This window comes from Schistocerca piceifrons, chromosome 4, assembly GCF_021461385.2.
Source record: "Schistocerca piceifrons isolate TAMUIC-IGC-003096 chromosome 4, iqSchPice1.1, whole genome shotgun sequence".
Taxonomy (NCBI): domain Eukaryota; kingdom Metazoa; phylum Arthropoda; class Insecta; order Orthoptera; family Acrididae; genus Schistocerca; species Schistocerca piceifrons.
In genome coordinates, this window is record NC_060141.1 from 225995963 (window position 1) to 226017271 (window position 21309).

Sequence of the window (21309 nt, forward strand, 5' to 3'; positions counted from 1 at the left end):
GATCATGATGACATAATCAGGGAAGTAAATGCACGCAAAGAGAGGTATAAGCCGTCGCATTCGTGAATGGAGTGGGGGGGAAAGGACGGTATGAGGTACCGGTACAACAAAATGTACCCTCTGCCACACACGTAGCGATGATTCAATGAGTCAAGGAGTTTAGATGTAGAAGTATATGTTGGATGGGAGAAATAACAAATTAAGTCTACCTTTGTACATCAGAAACATTTTGGCAGTCGAATTCTGGTCAATATATGTTTTATTTTCTTTCTTTAGCTCTGCACTATCATCGAAATCAGCTGCATGTCCTTAGTGTAAAACATATTTTACTCTCAAACAGTCTGCCATTGTCATGGTAGGTTCGATTTCTTTTTAGTTCTGGGGACCCTAATTACCATCTCAATTTGTCGATAGAATTCATGTTTTCTGTTTCTTGCAACTACTGCCAATCTATAGTATCTAACAATAAATGTACCAGTTTACAATGAAACTGAGGGTGAAAAAGGGAAGTGGTTTCATTAGTGTACCCCTCAAACCTACTTGAGACATAAATAAATTTTTCACGGTAAATGATAACAGCCAAACAGTTGCAGATAAAGATTTATTGAAATCCTTGGCCACGGTTTCGGTATATCTAAATACACCTTCATCAGAAGCAAAAAAATACACTAAAATCACATCCTGCAGTTGAGATTCATAAAGCAATCCTGCCAAAGGCTTCGTCAGTAGTTAAAATTAAAATTAGAATTAACTACTGACGACGCCTTTGGCAGGATTGCTTTATGAATCCTCAGTGTAGGATTTCAATAAATCTTTATCCTGCAACTGTTTGGCTTTTATCATTTACCGTGAAGATTTCCAACAGTTGCTGCTTCAGCCATGTTTAAAATTTTGACATAAAGAAATACTGTAAGAGATGTATCCAAGGTTCTCGGGTGTCCAGCCGGATCCGATCGTCGAAGTTCCACGATATTTCGCCGAATAACCGTTCCGCCATCATCAGGTGGTACTGATGGAATGATCTGTCTGCGCTGTGTCCGTGGTATTTATGTCCGCGACTCGGGACCCCGCGTCTACTACCTGGCCAGCAAGATCTCCGGATCTGTCCCCCATTGAGCATGTTTGGGACTGGATGAAGCGTCGTCTCACGCGGTCTGCACGTCCAGCACGAACGCTGGTCCAACTGAGGCGCCAGGTGGAAATGGCATGGCAAGCCGTTCCACAGGACTACATCCAGCATCTCTACGATCGTCTCCATGGGAGAATAGCAGCCTGCATTGCTGCGAAAGGTGGATATACACTGTACTAGTGCCGACATTGTGCATGCTCTGTTGCCTGTGTCTATGTGCCTGTGGTTCTGTCAGTGTGATCATGTGATGTATCTGACCCCAGGAATGTGTCAATAAAGTTTCGCCTTCCTGGGACAATGAATTCACGGTGTTCTTATTTCAATTTCCAGGAGTGTACTTTAGACGTGAGGACCGATATTGAGGGGTGAAAGCAACATTTTTTCCCTCGTTCGGTCCGTCAATAGAAGCGCTGGAGAGTAGATGATACAGAGACTAAAGTACAATGCGTCAGGGTATGTTGCGGCTTGCCGAGTACAGTGAAACAAATGTTAATGTAGAAAGGCAATGTAGAAAGGCAAATGTAAAAATACAGAAAGATTGTCATCCTGCGCACACTAGTCGTTTCCCTCACCCACATATCATTACCTAAAATTAACATTTAAAAAACAAATACTACGATGATAACAAAAACGTCGGCAGTTTCCAGAAAGCACGATACCGACGGCAGTTCTGTTAGCTGCTGCCATGTGAACGAATGTCTTGTCACTGCTCCCACTCTCAGCAACTGACAATTAGAATGACCTCACGCAGGGACAGCGCTGCCCACACTTTCCAGGACTCAAGAAAATCGGAGTTCTTTTTAGGCTCAGTATACACGTGCTGACATTATTGTCGCCAACGCTGACTCGTCGCTGCCGTAATGTCTCGCGTACAACGCCACGCTGGCTATAGAGACGGTTTGAAAACGCTGTAAATTTGAAAGTAAGTTAACGTTCCAATCACCTTTAAGAGCACTTCTCCATTCACTATAGCTTCGTCAACATTTCAGGGGCGTTTAAGGCACAAAAGATCCCCCTCTGGCTACACCTACGAGCGGCGACGAATAATGATGGCCGTTCTGTTTCAGGATGGCAGTCTACAATATAATGTTTTCAGTGTCATTATTCCGAGAATGTTGTCGGCTTCTAATTAACCCTACCATATTTTCTCCTTGAAAATACCGCGACACCTGCAAAATTGTGATAAACTAATCAGCAGTTTCATAAGAACTCTAACATGAGTGGACCTTAGTATGTAAAAACCGACTCTACTTAAATTTTTTGTGGATATTATGGGGAAGTATCAAGTCAACCTTCCTTTACTGTAATTAATGTGAAAGTTCTGTGGTCTTCAATATCAGAACTGTGATTTAATGACATCCTTTCCACAAAACATGTGGGTACTGGGAATGTTTTACGTTTTTAAACATATATTTGTACGAAAAGAACTTAAGCAAAATATCTAATAATATATGAAATACACTTCACAACAGTTTAAAAAATTTATTTATTTCTTTACTTAGTTTCTTATCTTAGCAAAGAAGGAAGAAAAAACACACTTTCGTTTGTCTCATTTATTGTGCTGCAGACTGCACGATATCAGAGTTTTCACTCTGCGCAATCGAATAGAACGTGGCAATGCAAATTTCATTTTAAACTTGTTAACTAAGCTTTTTTTCTTCAAGGGAAGGTTACTTTTATTTTATGTTCGAACAAAAGGTGCATTTGCTTGCCGGCCGGTGTAGCCGAGCGTTTCTAGGCGCTTCAGTCCGGTACCTCGCGGCTGCTACGGTCGCAGGTTCGAATCCTGCCTCGGGCATTGATGTATGTGATGTCCTTAGGTTAGTTAGGTTTAAGTAGTTCAAAGTTTTAGGGGACTGATGACCTCAGATATTAAGTCCCATAGTGCTCAGAGCCATTTGAACCATTTGCATTTGCTTGTAGACATAACAGCAGTGTTCACTCAAATGACAACACACCACATCAACTGCCAACAAGACTACTTAAACTTTGTAGTCTGTCTTCTTTGCCCACAGAAACCGCTAAAATGTTATAAGAATAAGTGATAAGCGTCGATCCAGCACACCTCAGTGAAAGTAACTGCAAATATTATATATTCTTTAAATTACAAAGACAGTGTCAAGAATATTCAGACCGTATTTGCGTCCCAGCTAAAATTCCGGCGAAGCGGGAAACAGTGCCTGTCCCGTTTTCTTTACAGGACGAATTCCATCCAGCAGGTGTGCTTCTTCTTTTAACTGGCAACAGAGAAACAGGCGACAATGAAATTAAATTATTCTGTATTGTCGTTCTTGCATAGCGCAGTTACGTCAAGTAAGCCGAGTGTGTTTAAAGGAAGAATCTTCGTGCTCGTGTGCCGTGCTTAAAGTAAAAAGCTTTGTGCTTATGTGCGGTGTAGTACGACTCGAACTGGATACAGTCTTTCTTTCTTTCCTTTTACAATGTTTCTTGTTTTGACTCTAGGTTCACAAATGAATAACAGACAAACGTGCAAAATTAGGCGGTGCAGGATTTCGGAAATTATCCAAAGAAGGGCGAGAACGAGAAGCTTATGTTCTGAAATCGCTTGGCAAAGTAGATAAATTTTTCGTAAAAAATGTTGCTTGCCCGACTTCGAGTTCAAGTAGTACTGATGATATTTCTGGCACTGCACCTGTTGTAAAAGAAGTAAACAGAGACGAAACAAAAGTTAAAAATGAAGGAAAGCAGATTGTTTCCGATTTCAAGTTTCACGAGAAACTAAGTGTCGAGTCGGACATTACAAAAAGAAATAATGTCGCTATTGATGAATGATGTGTCAACAATCGACATTCTCTTACAACGTGGCAATAATCAGAATTGTAACGGTTAATTTTCTAATTCAAGGAGATCAGTAGGCGATAAAACTAGATATTTGAACAAAAATGTATTTTACCATAAAATTTTAAATGGTGATCAGCTTTGTGTGATTTTGTGGTATACTCCTGTAGCACAGGTGCTGTTTTTTATTTCCATGTAAATTGTTCAGAGACAAGGCCGCGATTGCTTCTAATTGTATTGCAGATTGGAAAAATATTTCTAATATTTTATCTCATCATGAGAATTCACTTGAACACAAAAATTCTGAGTTATCACTCTTAATAAGAAAATAGTCACTTGCATCAATAGATAACCATTTCGAGTCATATGTTGAGACAGAAAAAATGTACTGGCACAGTGCGTTGAAAAGGGGGTTTATGGTGGTGAAGATGCTAACGAATCGTTGACCTCCCCTATGTGGACACGTTGAAAGATTCCACTCATTACACAATGATCAGTGTATGATGTCTCTTGATCTTATAGCCGAGTTTGATCCTTGTCTCGCAGAGCACATTGAACGATATGGAAATTAAGGGCAGGGATACACACGTTATCTTTCTTCAACAACCTGTGATGAAATAATAGAACTTCTTTCTGAACGATTAAAAAGAATTATCATAAGTGAAATGAAACAGGCCAAATATTTCTCTATAGTAGTAGATTCTGCTGTGGACATTTCACATATTGATCAATTATCTTTCATATTAAGATATTTGAACGAGAATGGTGAAGCTGTTGAACGTTTCCTTAAGTTTTTACCAAAGCCGGAACACAAGTCCGAAAACTTAGCTGAGGCCGCTCTAAAAGTTCTGTCTACAAATTCCATTGATCTTACTAACTGTAGAGGCTACTCATATATCAACGTAAGAATTATGTCAGGAACGTAGAGTGATCTGCAGGCACACATTAAAGAACGAAATCCGAAACCACAATATGTGTCTTGTGCAGCACATTCTTTGAATTTAGTCGGCACTAGTGTTGCAAGCCGTTGTTGGGAATCAAGTTCATTTTTCAATAGAGAGGGAAACCTACATAATTTTTTCCCTGCTTCTACTCAAAGCTGGGATAAAAGTCTTTCTTTCATGAAACCAGGAAGCAAAACAGTGAAAAGGTTATCACAACCAAATTGTTCAGCAAGAGAGGAAGCGTTTGTGAGTCTATATGAAAATTGGGAGGGCGTCATCAACGGCCTCACACATATTGTCATTATCACGTTTGAAAAACCACTTGTGCGAAATGAGGCTTCAGCTTTATTGAATCAACCCAGCAGACTAGAAACAGTATTCATGATGACAGTTTGGAAGGACATACTCCAGGAATTTAATAATGTGAATCTGGAACTGCAAAGTGTGAATACTGATGCTAAAATAGTGCAAGAATTATATGCATCAGTTGTAGGATTTATTGCATGTTCAACTACTGTGAAAATAAATCCATGGAGATTGTGACTGATGTAGACTATGAATGCACCTGTAAAATATCATGAAAACGCGAACTTTATGATGACGAAGAAGCGAACTCTGAAAAAGTTTTTCTGACTGGAAAGGAAAAGTCTAGAGTCAAAACGTTTCTCCGAGTACTCGACAACTTGTACGCCGAATTAGTGAGGAGAAAGGAAAGCTATAGAACACTGTTGGACTCTTTCACAGTTTTAAGAAACCTTAAGAACGGTTCACCTGACGATATTGCTGAACGTGCAGCAAAACTCCGAGGGTTATATGACACAGATTTAGAGCCTTCCTTCCGTAGTGAATGTGTACATTTCGCAGTCCTTTTGAAGTCTTCCCAGATTAGTGATATACCAGTCGAAATGAGTAAATTTTTACGAAAAGAGAGGTTACACTCCGTGTTTCCAATGTTGACATTGCTCTTAGAATATTTCTATGTATGGCACTTAGAAATTTTTCAGCAAAACGATCGTTATCGGCTCTTAAAAGACTGATATCGTACTTACGTTCTACGATTTCTGAGGAGAGATTGAACGCCTTGTCCATTCTTTACATGGAAGCTGGCCTCCTAACTAATAAGCAGCTGAACTATGAAGATATGATCAACGAGTTTTCTGCCTTCAAAGCCAAATGCAAACTTTGCTAACTGGTGAGTTTATTTATTCATATTAGTTTTAAAAATATAAGATTACAATGTGATTTTTAATAGAATTTAGATCACATTCATTGGATTTACAAACTACGTATTACATGTTTATTTTACAATTGCCGATGGCAGAACGCGGAACTAAATCTCGTTTTTGTGCACACGTGAACGTAGGCGCCCGACAGTACTAAACAATACCCAAATGACCCAGGCCGCTCGGCGCTGTACAGTCACGTCATAATGATACTGTAGTATATTACAACTGATGCCTATTCTTGGCGTCTGCTGAAATCTATAGATATCGAGGAAATATACGTTATCGGAGAGTACGCTCAAATGAAAACGTGTTAATAAATAACGTAGTTCAATTCTGCCGACAAATACGTAAAAGCTTTGCTAATACCGTTAGAAAGAGCTATGGTGAAAGCATTAGCTGCAGTACAAAACTGTTCAGCCCTTGCATGGATTAAAGGTATTGTATAAGGGGGATGAAATGCAAAGCGAAATTAAGGTTGAAGAGGAGCAATATGTGCCGGAAGATGGAAAGGGGTTCACCATCTAGGAAACAGAAGTAGAAAAGGCGCTGAAGGAGATGAAGGGTAGAAAGGCAAGTGGAATTGATGATTTGCCAGCAGAACTGTTGAGAAGTCAAGGAAACAAGGCAAGAAAAGAAATAGTCTACCTCTGTAACGAGATATATGAAAAAGGTGAATGGCCTGAGAACTTCCTTGCAACAGTTATGATACCAACAGAGCGAATGAGAAACACTAAAAGAAGAAGAGCGTCCGACCATCAGTCCAATTTCTCATGCAGCTAAAGTCTTGAAGAGACTGTTGAATAGAAGGCTATATGGCAATATGGATAGAGGGATTGCAGAGGAGCAGTTCGGATTTAGAAGAGGAAAAGGAAAAAGAGATGTTATTCGCGTGTTAAGAACTATAGGGGAAAGATATATGGGAAAAGGTAGAGAAAACTTTGCTGTGTTTATACACTCCTGGAAATGGAAAAAAGAACACATTGACACCGGTGTGTCAGACCCACCATACTTGCTCCGGACACTGCGAGAGGGCTGTACAAGCAATGATCACACGCACGGCACAGCGGACACACCAGGAACCGCGGTGTTGGCCGTCGAATGGCGCTAGCTGCGCAGCATTTGTGCACCGCCGCCGTCAGTGTCAGCCAGTTTGCCGTGGCATACGGAGCTCCATCGCAGTCTTTAACACTGGTAGCATGCCGTGACAGCGTGGACGTGAACCGTATGTGCAGTTGACGGACTTTGAGCGAGGGCGTATAGTGGGCATGCGGGAGGTCGGGTGGACGTACCGCCGAATTGCTCAACACGTGGGGCGTGAGGTCTCCACAGTACATCGATGTTGTCGCCAGTGGTCGGCGGAAGGTGCACGTGCCCGTCGACCTGGGACCGGACCGCAGCGACGCACGGATGCACGCCAAGACCGTAGGATCCTACGCAGTGCCGTAGGGGACCGCACCGCCACTTCCCAGCAAATTAGGGACACTGTTGCTCCTGGGGTATCGGCGAGGACCATTCGCAACCGTCTCCATGAAGCTGGGCTACGGTCCCGCACACCGTTAGGCCGTCTTCCGCTCACGCCCCAACATCGTGCAGCCCGCCTCCAGTGGTGTCGCGACAGGCGTGAATGGAGGGACGAATGGAGACGTGTCGTCTTCAGCGATGAGAGTCGCTTCTGCCTTGGTGCCAATGATGGTCGTATGCGTGTTTGGCGCCGTGCAGGTGAGCGCCACAATCAGGACTGCATACGACCGAGGCACACAGGGCCAACACCCGGCATCATGGTGTGGGGAGCGATCTCCTACACTGGCCGTACACCACTGGTGATCGTCGAGGGGACACTGAATAGTGCACGGTACATCCAAACCGTCATCGAACCCATCGTTCTACCATTCCTAGACCGGCAAGGGAACTTGCTGTTCCAACAGGACAATGCACGTCCGCATGTATCCCGTGCCACCCAACGTGCTCTAGAAGGTGTATGTCAACTACCCTGGCCAGCAAGATCTCCGGATCTGTCCCCCATTGAGCATGTTTGGGACTGGATGAAGCGTCGTCTCACGCGGTCTGCACGTCCAGCACGAACGCTGGTCCAACTGAGGCGCCAGGTGGAAATGGCATGGCAAGCCGTTCCACAGGACTACATCCAGCATCTCTACAATCGTCTCCATGGGAGAATAGCAGCCTGCATTGCTGCGAAAGGTGGATATAGACTGTACTAGTGCCGACATTGTGCATGCTCTGTTGCCTGTGTCTATGTGCCTGTGGTTCTGTCAGTGTGATCATGTGATGTATCTGACCCCAGGAATGTGTCAATAAAGTTTCCCCTTCCTGGGACAGTGAATTCACGGTGTTCTTATTTCAATTTCCAGGAGTGTAGATTTAGAAAAGGCTTTTGATAGAGTTCAGTGGAGCAAGCTGATGGATATTTGGAACATGAAAGGAGTAGATTGGAAAGAGAGGTGACGGATTTAGAATCTATATTTACACCAGAAAGTAAGGATAAGGTTTGGAAATGAAATGTCAGAAGGAGGCAGCATTGGACGAGGTATTAGACAAGGCTATTGCCTTTCCCAACTGTTTTTAGCGCATACCTAGAAGAGATCACAGCCTACTTACATAGAAATTTTAACAAATATGTATTGGCCAGTGCCCAAAACAATTTGCAAAACTTTTTGTGGGGAGCATGAACATTACTGGCTGTGCTGTGTGCAGTCTGTGGCTGGTTGGCATTGTTGTAATATTCGCTATTGTAGTGTTGGGCAGTTGGATGTGAACAGCGCGTAGCGTTGCGCAGTTGGAGGTGAGCCGCCAGCAGTGGTGGATGTGGGGAGAGAAATGGCGGAATTTTGAGAGCGGATGATCTGGACGTGTGTCCATCAGAGACAGTAAATTTGTAATACTGGATGTCATGAACTGCTATATATATTATGACTTTTGAACACTATTAAGGTAAATACATTGTTTGTTCTCTATCAAATTCTTTCATTTGCTAACTATGACCATCAGTAGTAAGTGCCTTCAGTAGTCTGAATCTTTCATTTAGCTGGCAGTAGTGGCGCGCGCTGTATTGCAGTACTTCGAGTAACGAAGAATTTTGTGAGGTAAGTGATTTGTGAAAGGTATAGGTTAATGCTAGTGAGGGCCATTCTTTTGTAGGGTTTATTGAAAGTCAGATTGCGTTGCGCTAAAAATATTGTGTGTCAGTTTAATGTTGATCAGAATAGGTAAAGAGCGAAATGTCTGAGTTCGTTCAGTTCTGCTCAGCTCTTTGAATATCAAATAACGTAAGAGGTTTATCAGCACAGTAATTCACTAATTTTTCTAAGGGGACGTTTCACGCTGACGCGTCCTTCATAACAACGAACAGCAGAGTACGGAAACAGCTCACAGCACTCCCACCCGAAACAGCAATTGTGAAGTGATCGGATAATAGTTATTATTTAAAACATGTTTCTTTTTTGGGGGGCACATTTAATATGGTGTGCCTAGGGGCGTAAAATTTTTAAATCCGTCGCTGACTGAGGTGCCACGTCACATGGAGTACAATCTCGCCACACATTCTGTTACAAACTGTGCAATCGTACCTAAAGACAAGTCTCTCAGTTCCGTCTGCAGATCGTGGTCTAGTGACTAGCGTTGCTGCCTCTGGACCATGACCCGTAGAGGTGGCGCAGTGGCTAGCACAATGGACTCGCATTCGGGTGGACGACGGTTCAATCCCGTGTCAGGCCATCATGATTTAGGTTTTCTGTGATTTCCCTAAATCGCTCCAGGCAAATGCCGGGATGATTCCTTCGAAAGGGCACGGCCGACTTCCTTTCCTAATCCGATGAGATCGATGACCTCGCTGTGTGGTCTCCTCCCCCAAAACAACAACCCATCTCTACCATGGGGTCCCGGGTTCGATTCCCGGCTGACTTGGGGATTTTCTCTTCTCGGGGACTCTGTGTTTGTGTTGTCCTCGTCATTTCATCATCATTCACGGAAATTGCTATATTGCACCCAGTAAAGATTGGGAATTTGTACGGGCATAGAAAACGACATAGTTGATCACCTCACAAACTCAACATTATCATCATCATCTGTCAGTTGTATATGTAGGTTGAAGCCATGAATAACTGACGCACAAGAAGAGTACAATTCAGAGCGTCAACAGAACAGACATGGTATCTATTTCATGGAGCTTTATTTCATTTGGCGAAAATTTCAGGTATTTCAAATATTGTGGAAATAGTGTATCAACAGTTCTGGGGTTCTTGAATGAGTGAAAACAATAAATTTCAGCCCATATGTGTACAAATTAAATCAAATGTTAAGTAATTACATATTATTCCAAGTCAAGAAAACATGCACCATTGAGCGGATAATAATCTGTTAATTGCATTTCTAGATTTCAAGTACAGTGTAGGTATCATTATTGCGGTGAGGTGCTTACCAAATTATGATTATGATGATAAACACACAGTGGTTGACACTTAGATCTGCAATAAATAATTGACGACTGTTTGCTGTATTTTTCTCAACTTTAAATATATACAGTCGCTGAGCACACCTATTCATAACATATTGTTTTTATAATTGGCACACTTCATCAGTTTACATACCTAACGCAAATTACGTACTACAAGCAGGTTCATGTAGTTAGTTAAATATTAATTTGAACATCCAGCGTTTGCCTAAACTACCTCAATACTTTTCTGTTTCGACAAGTGCTAACTGCAGCCTCGCTACAGTAAATGGAACAATCGCATACAGAGCCCGGCTGTGATTAGTAGTACTCTCAGGTTATACAGTTTGTCTGTGAGCTGAGCACGTAAGGCAGCCCTATGTATAGTAGAATCCCATGCGCAAAAATCAGTCCTTAGTCCAAAGGTTAACATGTTAATGGATTCCAGATCACTGCCACGTCAATGACGTTGTACAAAACTTGAGGCAGACGGAGCACAACAACTACCAAACACAAAGCGCCTTTAGTTTATTCTGGCCAGCCTTCTGTACAGACATGGACCACTCAGAGGAACCACTCTGGTCACGTGATGTCACTGACGTAGCTTCCAGATCACGTAAACATTGACGGCATCGTCTCAGCCCAACACTATGTTGAAGATGTCCTGCAAGTTGGCAATATTGGTAATCAGCAAATGTTTACGTCTGTTAGTTGTACACCTTCTTCCGTGCATTATCTACTGTCTCGCTACTGATTGGTGAAGTACAGGGAGGGGCCACTGAAAGTGGCCCGGAGAAGAGAATTCCATGGTACAAAGAAACGCAGGGGAGGAAAGGAAATACAATACGAACATATGTTGATAGTGACCACCATTCATCTCTTGGCACTTTTCGACCCTGGTCAGCAAGATGCTGAATGCGGATCGAAACCTGCCTGATGAGTTTGTTGCAATCTCATCCAAAATCTTCTGCTGCAGCTCTTTAAGACTATGAGCGTTGTTGCGATACACCTTAGACTTCAGGGCTCCCCACCCAACAGGTGACAAGGGTGGCCAGCTAGGGCCGCGACCAGACTGACTTCTGTCGAACGTGAAGATTGTGCAAAGGTGCTCTGAGGTTCATCCAACTGAATGGGAAGTTGCTCTATGCTGTTGGAAGTAACGGTAGGTAAGCGGCTGAGGTTATATGCATATATTCACATCCAGTCGTGTCCACTCGTCTGGGTCTTCTTTATTTGCCCCCGCCGCCCCCCGTAGCACTTCAACTGGTATCAAGAGGCTGAGTGCACTGCGTTCCAGTCCTCTGATCAAAAAAGAAATAAGCCTGGCGGTAATGGGAATTGTATCTATCTCCTCCGCAAGGCATGGAGCCACGCTGACCAGTCAACTCTGAGGCGACCTCCTCCGTATACTTTCGATCCAGTAAAGACATCTGAAATCACCTTTCATGCACACGAATATGGACCACGGGCTCATTAGTAACCGAGATACAGGCACAAGATTACTTAATTATGGCTCTATTCTATTTTTTGCCCATAAAAATGGAAATCTCTATGAGAGAAATTCAGTGCTATAATTCTATAGTAGGTCTAATAACAAACCACGCAGTGTAGATATATCCAGTCCGCGGTCTAGTCACATTAACGTGATCACTGCCTGTATTCGACATCAAGGTGCAATAACCACACACAGAAGGGGAGTGGTAGCCGTGGCAGTAAATGGTATGCAAAGTGTGTAACGTGGGCACGAATATAGTGTCAAAATTGACATAATGCGGCAAAAAGGGCTTTCGAGTCAAGGATGGAAGCATTTGCGAAACGACTAAGTTGGTGAACGGTTCATGGGTCGCAGTCGTTAAGGTATACCGTGCAAGTCGAAATGGCGCTATCCAAAAAGGTCGCCGGGGCAACTCATGTGCCCCACGAGCCATAACATAAACGACGGCTGCAGGGAAGTGTACAGGTAAAAAATAGTCGTGCCACCGTTGAGCAACTGACCGCCCAGACGAACCTAGAGACTACCAAGAATGTCTCGTTAATTGCAGTTCAACGAACGTTGCTCCGTTTGGGGCTCCGCATCAAGCACCTCGGTCATGCACTCATACTGAATACTGTACATCGTCGGCGACGACAGCTGGAAGTTGCAGTTGGACGTCCATTGAGTTGCCGCTGGTGGCCGTTTCAAATGAATCGCGTTTTTTGTTCCATCTGACACATCGGCCGTTCGAGCGTACCACGTGAAAAGTCTGAAAGCAAACACACTGCAACATTTGTCGGAAGTTTCTGGACTGGAGAATGGAGCGTTACGGTCTTGAGAAAGTTTTGTGGCATTCCCTGGTCGATCTCGTCGTTCTGGAAGGCACAATGGATCAACACAAATATGCATATATCCTTGAGGATCATGTCCACCTCCACAATTAGATTATTTCCCGACGTGATGGTCCCTACCAGCAGGACAATGTAACGTCTCACACTGCGCGAGATCCTGCAGGGCCGCTTCCAGCGGGCTGTACGCACGTGGATCCTCAACCGACAAACCAAGCACAGCTGCCCACGACACTGGAGATGGGGTGGCTACACATCCCTCTCGGTATCTTTCAGAACCTTATTCACTCTCTTCCTTTCTCGTCTCCTAGCTTCCCACGTTGTGAAAGGTCGTTAATCAGGCTTTGGATAGATATTCACATTAATGTGACTGGTCAGTGTATAATAATTTTCGTGTTGCTGTCACGGTCATTGAATGGTCAACCAACCGGGAAGTTACGCTACTCTCTAAGGAGATTTCTGCTGCTGAGGCAATAGTGTAAGTAGGCTGTTTGGGTTTTTATGTTGGTAACGCCACGTAGCGCTCTATATGAAAATCACTGACTGTGCTGTGTGAAGTCTGTGGCTGGTTGGTATTGTTGGAACAGTCGCTATTGTAGTGTTGGGTAGTTGGATGTGAACAGCGCGTAGCGTTGCGCAGCTGAAGGTGAGCCGCCAGCAGTGGTGGATGTAGGGGGAGATATGGCAGGGTTTTGAGAGCGGATGATCTGGACGTGTGTCCATCAAATGGCTCTGAGCACTATGGGACTTAACATCTATGGTCATCAGTCCCCTAGAACTTAGAACTACTTAAACCTAACTAACCTAAGGACATCACACAACACCCAGCCATCACGAGGCAGAGAAAATCCCTGACCCCGCCGGGAATCGAACCCGGGAACCCGGGCGTGTGTCCATCACAGAGAGTAAATTTGTAATATTGGATGTCATGAAGTGATGTATATATTATGACTTTTGAACACTATTAAGGTAAATACATTGCTTGTTCTCTATCAAATTCTTTCATTTGCTAACTATGCCCATCAGTAGTTAGTGCCTTCAGTAGTTAGAATCTTTTATTTAACTGGCAGTATTGGCGCTCGCTGTATGCACTAGTTCGAGTAACGAAGATTTTTGTGAGGTAAGTGATTCATGAAAGGTGTAGGTTATTGCTAGTCAGGGCCATTCTTTTGTAGGGATTATTGAAAGTCAGATTGCATTGCGCTAGAAATATAGTGTGTCAGTTTAGTGATGATCAGAATAAGTAAAGAGAGAAATGTCTGAGTACGTTCAGTTTTGCTAGGCTGTTTGAAAATCAAATAACGTAAGGGGTTTACCAGCACAATCATCCATAAATTTTTCTAAGCGGAGGGTTCAATAAGTATGCGATGTTTGCACTATTGTCTTAGGAAGTCTGTTTCGTTGACATAAGAGGTACGTCGTCGCTTTGTGTTGCCCTTCAGAGGGATTAACAGATGAACTGCGAAACCTCTGTCTACGTGGATCAGCTTTTTAACAAATAATGATGCAATTGATTTACAGAGTGTGGCTTGCAAATATCCGTACTGTCGAATCGATAATTATCATGAACAATTTTCAGGAGTAGAGTGTCATTTATTGATGAGGAACTGGCCCACATAAAGCCAATATGAATCAAGAAGAGCAGAACTGCATGCAGAACGGTTTCCAGCTTTATGATGTTCAACGCGTCCCACTTTCGTTAACGTCATCAAAAGACTTCGCGAGTATGGAATGTTTACTGTATTTAAAGTCGTATTTGAACGAAGACTGAAGACTGCTACCAAATTAGTGGCACAAGTAGTGGTTCCTACAGCTGCTGCAAGAAATCATAATCCATGGAGAAGTTTGTGTCAACTAAGGAAGTGTTTCGCCAATTCACAGAAATCAATATCTCATATTCCATGTTTATCTACAGCAACAGTTACTTGCCAGTGATATCCAATGCCGTTTTGAATACTGTCTGAAAACTCTCCTGCAGGCTGATATTTTTGTGAAGAAAATACTGTTTACTAGTGAAGATACATTCATAAATCATGCTAATGTAAATCTGAAAAACCACGAACCATCATTGGTTTTATTACGTTATGAAGCAACGATGATGAAGTGTAAAAGTGTGGAGTGGGATAACCGGACTTCACGTCACGGGCTCTAATTTCACTGATGGTACATTCAGTGGGGAACAAAACGCAATTTACCGTAGGTATTAAAAATACATCTCTGAGAACTCGTCAGATGATGTGCTCCCATCATACTGGATGTCCTGCGTATATTTATTCAGTAGGAAAAGATGAACTGAATTGCTTATTACCAGAATTGTAGGTTGCAAGAAGCAGGTCCACACAGGTGTATTCAGCACACCTGATCTCGTTAGACATCCTTGTCTTCATGTCATGTAAGGCGTGGAGTCTACAAGCAGATTCCAATGACTGTAGAGCACAGGATAGAACGAATTACATTTACGTGTAAGGACATTGTCCATGATATATTGACAGCAGTGAGATTTTTCAGTGATGCGTAATGTAGAAATGTATCATCAGGCAAATTAAAAAGTATTAGTACTATTAACATAGGTTACATTATTCAGTGTTTTGAACTGTAACAATTGTCTTATTTCGCTTTATTTCAATGCAGCGTAAGTGGTCACTGTTAATAAGCGAATTCAATGGTCACTTATCAACAACTTGCGTTTTCTTATAAAACTGTTTGTCAAGATCGTCAACAGTTCTCAACTTGTACATAACTAATTTTAAAAACTAGTAAATTACAACGATTACTCACGATTTTATGGTTCCTACTATATCACTAACGTTCTTACACACATAAACACTCGTTTTTTATAATATTGCACTTCACTGACGCTGGTTATATCTAAGTCTTCATGTTGTGAGAAACGATCTTCATTTATTTTGTTATCTGAGGGTGTAGAAGCGTCTTCTATTCATCCCCCTTTGTTTGTGTGTGCGTGTGTGTGTGTGTGTGTGTGTGTGTGTGTTATGTGTGCGTTTACAGCTTTTTACTAGGGTCAGTGTGTGTGTGTGTGTGTGTGTGTGTGTGTGTGTGTGTGTGTGTGTGTGTGTGTGTACGAGGGAGAAATGTTATGTCCTAAATTTTGTGTGCCTATATTATTATTTTCATAGAACTACCTTACTGTCTAACCGTGGAGGGTGATCCTGAGTGGATATGTTGCCTTTTTATATGATAGAGCTTTTGTTGTGGCTAGAGCAATTGTAATTTATCCACAGAAAGTTTTATTAGTTTATACAACATTTCGTTGATGATGTTTGTTTGGTCATTTATTACGTGTTTCTTGACTTTGATTACAATCTGTATTTGGAAGTTTCCTTGTAGTCGTAGGAGATATTCTTTGTTGCTGAGTCTGATTACTTGATTACTTTCACGTATGTTTCTATTGTAGCTGATTGTAGTGCTCTTTTCAAAGGTATTCTGCTAATGTCGGATGACTGTAGTGTAACTCTATGGGGTTTTATGTACTTCATATTTTGTTTCAATTGTTCTGTTGGTATGTTAATAAGTATGAGGTATCACAACTGTTACACTGGAGTTGTCGAATGACTGTTGCTGTAATTGTGTATTAACATTACAAATGCCGTAGGAAGCAAGAAACTCATGAATAATGATTGCGATGCACTACTGTAGTATTGTAAGACAGGAGAACTGTGTACAATCTTAACAATTAGATTTCTTAGTAAAGCCAAATTCTTACAGTGACCATAGAACAAACTTTGAAATTAAGCGAAACGCTTATGGCCTAAATTAGACCTTTATTACATTTGCAAAAGGCGGAATATAACCTACATTTCTTGTAAAATTGCGTCTGCAGAAATAAGAAAGCCAAAACGAAAAAAGCCACTTTGTATGTTGGTGTATATTGTACCCAGTCAAGCATTTCCTTGAGACCTTCATCTGAAGTACCGGTGTGCAATTATCCACCAGAAGGTCCATAAGACGTTGCAAGGCATCAGTTTAAATAAATGCTGTCAATCGGAATAACCTAGCACTACCGTGTGCCAATGTAACGGAAGTCATTGCGACGAAAATAGAGAAATTATACCATTATATGCAAAGAAAACAAAACATTTGCGGAAAGGGAAACGTGCGAAAAATTTTTACACTTAGCTGACGTAACAAACAACAGCGTCCTGGACTTTAAATATTGTAAAACTTAAAAAACACACATTTAAAGCCACAGAGCAGTTAAAAATCACAAAGTTAAAATAAAAACACTTACAAATCAACAAACGCAATTAAACACGACAAATAAACAGAAACACACACATCAATTCCACCCACGCTTCATAAACCTCACAGACACCAACAGTAATGATGAAGAAAATAAACTACTACAGAAAGTTCAAACATAATGTAATGACAAAGAAATTGTCAGTACATAGAAAAATTATTTATGGAATCTGAAAATATAATATCTTTGGAACAGAGGAAGGACACAAACACCACGAACATATGTCTAACACGGAAATTAACAGCCGGCCGGTGTGGCCGTGCGGTTGTAGGCGCTTCAGTCTGGAACCGCGTGACCGCTACGGTCGCAGGTTCGAATCCTGCCTCGGGCATGGATGTGTGTGATATCCTTAGGTTAGTTAGGTTTAAGTAGTTCTAAGTTCTAGGGGACTGATAACCACAGATGTTAAGTCCCACAATACTCAGAGCCATTTTGTTTTTAATTAACAGGCGGGAAATTAAAAACATCACAGATACAAGATACGAACGCAACGAAACAAGAGAGATAACCACACAATTTAAAACTCTGAGAAGCTTTAGAGAGAAAACGCACAGAGAAAACATAATCATAACCAAGGTGGACAAAGGGGAATACAGCAGTTCGCACACACAGAGGAAAGCAAACACAAGAATTCATTACAAAGTATAGAATCGCGAAACTACAGTTGGATTCAACAAACAGATTCCACAGGAAAATGAAAAACGTACTGAAGACTGTGGAAGACACACTTGATAAGAGACAAAGCTCACACGGAACATACAAAACCTTCGAGTGCAAAACTCTAGAGACAATGAAAAATTAATTGAGAAACACACCTGTGACGGCAGGTGTAAATTACCGAAATGCGCCTAACTATGCCTTTATCAAATGTATGTTTAACACAGCCGTACTACTGTACGAACTGACAGAGACAGTGACAGTGACAGTGACAGTGACAAACAAAAGGAACAAAAAATTATATAAGTCTAATTTTTTCTAGATACAGCTATCTTAATCCATTTTGGAGTAGACATCCTATTCTCCACAATCCAGACCAAAGAAATAATCAAGATTATAAAACAAGACGTAGGTAATTACGATCAGTTACCACAGAAAGACATCTCAGTTACAAGCACTCTCCTACACATTATTACTGACCAAAACTGCTTTAAATTTAAGAGAGAACTCTAGTTACAAGATGTCACTGGCATTCCCCATTTCAAGAAAGCTGGCAGTTATGCCGGTAAAACCTTATAAAAGGAAATTCTTAAAGATATAAAGTAAAACCTTCCAAACAAGTAGTATAAAACGTCACACAAATTTATGGAGACTCAACACCCACCACAGACACACACACTAACAGAACAGCGGGTACACAACAGGGACACATTACTGAAGTAAGCAGCCAAGATGGTAAACAGTCACATATGGAAGCAACACCACAGTACCATATCAATGTAGTTTTAATGATGTTATATGCATAGAAAATATAGGGCATACATCTGTCAAGCACACACACACACACACACACACACACGCACGAACACACACACATGGAGACAGAGGAAGGGAAAGAGAGAGAGAGAGAGAGAGAGAGAGAGAGAGAGAACGGACTAGCACATACTTCCGCAGCCACTGACAAAATAAATGATGATAACGTTTCACAACACCAGAACACACAACATAAACTTCATGTGGTTCCACATGGAAAATTATAAATTTCTAGTGCCAGTGAAGTGTAATGTTCTAAAAATGGAGCACCGATGTGTGGATGGAGATTAGGAATGGAGTAGGAAGTAAAAAATTGTGAATAATGATTGTAATTGAATGCCGTTTAATAGAGGTAATGTAAAACATGAGAACTTTACGATCATCACAAACTGATCCGGAAGTAAAACCAAAACGTTTCAGTGACTACCGAAGAAAATATCAAATAAAGCGAACGCGTATGGTCTACTTAAGACTCCTACTGCAGTTTAGAAAAATGGTATATAATCTACACTATTTGTTAAGTGCGGCAACGGAAAACAGAAGGCCTAAAAACGAAAAAGACATAAAAATTTTAAAAAAGCCTGTGATTTTTGATCATTATCTTTGGTTTCATTTGTTCATATATTACCTTAATTTACGCACTTTCATTTAAAATAATAAATTTAACACTCAATGACTAACAGACTTTCCAATTTTGTTTTTGTTATCATCGGTCTTCCAACTACTTTAATGCAACGATCAATGGATTCCTCTCCTATGTCAGCTTCTTCAGCTAAGTTTTTCTATTACACCCAATGTTGTCATTTATTTGTTGGATATATTTCAGTCCATGTCATCCCCTACAGTTTTTACCGTCTACATGTTTCTCTAGTACCATAGAGTTAGTTCCCTGATATTTAACACATTCGCTACCATACTGTTTCCTCTTCTTGTCAGTGGTTTTCGTATGTGCCCATCGCTGATTCTGTGGCGAAACGCCTCTTATTGGACTACCTAATTTTCAACGTTATTCTGTAGCACCACACATCTCAAACGCCTCGATTCTTTTCTGTTCAGGCTTTGCCACTGTCCATGATTGACTACCATAGAATGCTGTGCTTTGAACTTACATTTCAGAAGTTTCGTTTTCCAATAATTCCTATGTTTGTTACCTGTAGATTTCCTCTAAGCAAGAACGCCTTTTTTGCCATTGCTTATTTGACTTTTTATATCATCCTTCCTCCGTCCGTTATTTTGTTTCCGGTTTACTCTCAATCCGTATTGGGTACTTATTACACTGTTAATTCCATTCAACAAATCTTGTAATAATTCTTCCTTCCACTGCGGATGGCAACGTAACCAACTAATCCTTACACTTATATTTTTTAACCATGAATTCTAATACTACTCTTGATAATTCCACTTATTTCTGTCGTTGCTTTTTATGTATAAATTGATCAGTAGAGGGAAAAAACTGCATCATTTTTACATGCTCTTTTTAATCCTTGCACTTCGTTTTTGTCTTCCACTCTAAATGTTCCCTCTTGGTTCTAGTATATATTAATAAAATCCGTCTTTCCCTGTAGTTTACCACCATTTTCATCAGATTTTCAAACACCTTCCTCCATTTTTGTCGTCTTGCCCTTTCTTCAGATCGACAAATCCTGTTAGCGTGTCTTGATTTTTCATCAGTCTTGTTTCCATTAACAAGCGTAACTCAGTTCCTCTACCATTCCTGAAGCCAAACTAATCGTCACATAAAGGATCCTCAGTTCTTTTTTTCCATTATTCTGGTCAGCAGCTTGGATGCAAGGGCTGTTACTATGACTGTGCGATAGGTCACGCTGTAATCTACCCTTGCTATCTTCGGAATTGTGTGTACGATATTTCTGTGAGAGTCTGATGGTACGTCACCAGTCTTAGAATTCTACACACCAACTTCAATAGTCTTGTTGCCACCTTCTAAAATGATTTCAGATGGAATGTTACCTATCACTTCTGTCTTATTATATCTATAGTCTTCAAGAGCTGTATTAAATTCCGACTTATGTCTTCCACATCGAGTCTATTTCCTTCTTCAATCATGTCGTCAGCCAAGCCTTCCCCCTCATTGAGACGTTCAACGAACTATTTCCACCTATCCGCCTCTCCTCTGCGAGTAGCAGTGGAATTCCCACTGCACTCTTAATGTTATCGGCCTTGCTTTTAATTTCACCTAAGATTGTTTTGACTTTTCTATACCCCGAGTCAGTTCTCCAGGCTACCATATGTTCTCCGATTTCCTCATCTTTTTCCTGCCGCCACTTCGATGTGGCTGCCTTGCATTTGCTATTTATTTTATTCCTAATGGTTTTGTATTGCTGTATTCCTTTCTTTTCCTGAAAGTTTTGGACTTCCCTCTTTGAAAATGTTCAGATGTGTGTGAAACCTTATGGGACTTAACTGCTAAGGTCATCAGTCCCTAAGCTACTTAACCTTAACTACAAACACACACACCCATGCCCGAGGGAGGGCTCGAACCTCCGCCGGGACCAGCCGCACAATTCAAGACTGTAGCGCCTTAGACCGACTTCCTTCTTTCGTCAGTCTGTTAATTTCTTCTGCCAACCTTCTTCACGGTTGTCTTCCTTGTACCTATGTTTGTCTCCCCAGCATCTGTGATCCCCCTTTATACACATAAGCACTCTTCTTCAACTGAAATGCCTACTGAAGTATTCCTTACCGCTGTAACC